Source organism: Microtus pennsylvanicus, chromosome 5 (genome assembly GCF_037038515.1).
Source record: "Microtus pennsylvanicus isolate mMicPen1 chromosome 5, mMicPen1.hap1, whole genome shotgun sequence".
Taxonomy (NCBI): domain Eukaryota; kingdom Metazoa; phylum Chordata; class Mammalia; order Rodentia; family Cricetidae; genus Microtus; species Microtus pennsylvanicus.
Genome location: NC_134583.1, coordinates 123,063,607 through 123,065,975, shown reverse-complemented (window position 1 = coordinate 123,065,975; position 2,369 = coordinate 123,063,607).

Genomic DNA, 2,369 nt, shown 5'->3' with positions numbered 1-2,369 from the left:
CTGGAAACCAAACCGGGCCTCTGGCAGAGCAGGCATTGTTCTTGGCCTCTGAGTCATCCCTCAGCTCCCATCGGAAGTTTTAAGCAATATACAATTATTGTGGCTTTGAGACTTTTTCGGCGTCAATGAGAGATGGATAGAACAGAGTGGAACCAGGGGTCAAGACAATTTAGCCCAATTTCAGAAATCCAGGTAAAGAAAGACAAAGGCTGATGTGTGGCAGTGAACAGGAGGTCCCCGGTTTGGGTCCCCAGCTGAGACAACAGAGGCTTCTAGGCCCAGGAGTAGCTTGGCACTTACTTAAATAAAAGCATTCTTTAAAATTCAACCAGGAATTAAAACTCTCCCAAAACAAAAACCTCTTCTTACAAACCAAATAGAAAGACTGAAAGAAATGGAAATATTTTCAACACACTGTGTTCAAAAGAGATATGAAATCCAGGAGCTTTTGAAAGCCGCCAGGATGGGCCAGGAAGATGGCTGAATGGACAGAAGTGCTCGCTGTGTGGGCCTGGAGACCTGACTTCAAGCTGCGAAGCCCACCTAAAGGTGGAGGGAAAGAACCCTCCCATGATGTTATCTGGGTCAGGTGCCATGGCTGGGAGGGGCAGAGTTCTGGCTACCTTGGCCTTCCTTAACTATCACTCTTGTTGGGTTTTCTACATATTAAGTATCTTGAAATGCAACACATTTATAACAGAGGCATAAAAATACTTGCATGCGTTATCCAGCTCCATCGAATTCAAATGCTCACCTAAAAGTTAATAAAAAATGTCCCAGACTTGCTGGTCATTCCCCCTCTCCCCAGATGCTTTACCATCTTGATCTGATGCTATAATTCCCATGCATGCTCCATGTTACAATCAATACATAGCACTGTTCTGTATGTTTCTGAAACGTACACCAATGTAGTCATACTCCTGTCTAGCCCTGCATCTTCACTTTCTCATATTATGCCCAAGTTTCATTTAAATACTTTCTGATTTTAATCCCCCATCTACGTGCCTGAGTGTGTATGCGTATGTGTGCACATGCTGATTTTAATCCCCCATCTACGTGCCTGAGTGTGTATGCGTATGTGTGCACATGCATACTTGTACCGATTCCGGAGAGGCCAAATAAAAGGAGGGGGGGTCATATCATCAGGAGCTGGAGCTGTGAGCAGCCTGCTGTGGGCGCTGGGAACCGAACTCGGAAAGAGCAGGAAGCACTCCCAGCTGCTCAGCCCTCTCTCCAGCCCCAGCTCCTCTATTTAGACTGCTCAGCATTTCTTTTGTGTGAATGATGTATTCATTCTCTTTTGGTGGCTATTTAGGTTTTCTTTTACTCAGACAGTCTTGTCCGTGGTACTCAGACAGTTTTGTCCGTGGAACCGAAGCTTCGGAGTTTCTGCAAAATACCTAACTACAGATGAAATTCTTGATCTAAAACACGGTCTTCCGTCTTACCAGGTTTAGCCGAATTTTTCACCAAAGTGTTTGTTTGCTCCTGGGTGGTCTGCGAATTCTTGCTTCTCTGTCCATACTCACGCTTTGAAGACAGGCGGGACTGTGAGTCAGGGACATAGCTCTCAGAGCAGGTCCCTCAAGCACCTCTGGAGGGACTGTGGTCCCGTGGTCACTTTAGCTTTGGTCTATTGAAGCTGATCTCACTGATGTAAGAAGACGCATGTGTGCTGTTCTAAGCCTTCATGTCCGTGGTTGTTTGTTTCAGCCCTCCATCCCTCAGGCTTGCCTTCTGTCACGTGAGGAAAAGAAAAGCACATACTCTTTCTTCCGTCCATCTCCTTCTCTTGTTTTATTTTACCAGCTAAGGCTGCTAGTTGAGTGTTAGATAGAAATGGTGATAGCGATAACTTTTGACTCCTTTGTGAAATGAAATGGGGGAATTTTTCCTGTTTCCCCATGAAATAAGATACTCTGTATTGAGGTGGAGAGATGGCTCAGCAGGGAAGACCATGGGTCGTTCTTGAAGAAGGTCCGAGTTCGATTCAAGACATCCACACCAGGCAGCTCATAGTCATCTGTGACTCCAGCTCCGGCAGGGGGCATCTGTCACCTCTGGCTGTCAGTGGCACTAACACTGATATACCCACACATACACATAATTATTAAGAAAATATATTTGATGTGTGTGGTGGTTTGAATAGGTATGGTCCCCATGGACTCATGTGTTTGATTGCTGGGCCCATACGGAGTGGCACTAAATAGGAGGTGTGGCCTTGTTAGAGGAAGTGTGTCACTATGGAGGTGGTCTTTGAGGTCTCATTTGCTCAAGCTACACTCAGTGATGCACACAGTCTCCTTCTGCTACCTGTGAATCAAGATGTAGAACTCTCAAATCTTTCTCGAGCATCGTGTCTGCCTGCA